The following is a 400-nucleotide window of genomic DNA, read 5'->3' on the forward strand; positions in this document are numbered from 1 at the left end:
GATCTCATGTTTTTAAGGTTTTTGTTTTTGCTTGTCAAAATAAAATTTTACTACATCCTTTCGTACGTAAAGGGAAGGGAGCGAGAGGCCTTTCTCCCCTTAAGTGTCCCGGTTTGGCAACAGAGATATCTGGCAGCCCTACACAAGAAGAATATTTAGGTATAGATTTTTGGCGTTTGTTTGAAATGAATGTGGTCAGTAGGGGTGTGGGTGAGCGAATGTGTGGTTCGGCTGTCTCAGAGCTCGTACCTGCTGAAGGTGACCTCTCATTTTATGCTGTGCAGCACTCTCTGTCGGCAGCGCAAAATACGGTTCTAGAAAAGGTAAAGTCAAAATTCCCTTCTTTTGCAGTTCTAGGGCTAGGGCGAACCGACATGGAGGAGCACGTGATCGAAGTAGT

Source organism: Rhagoletis pomonella, unplaced genomic scaffold (genome assembly GCF_013731165.1).
Source record: "Rhagoletis pomonella isolate Grant_MI unplaced genomic scaffold, Rhpom_1.0 Rhpom_scaffold_00001, whole genome shotgun sequence".
Lineage (NCBI taxonomy): Eukaryota > Metazoa > Arthropoda > Insecta > Diptera > Tephritidae > Rhagoletis > Rhagoletis pomonella.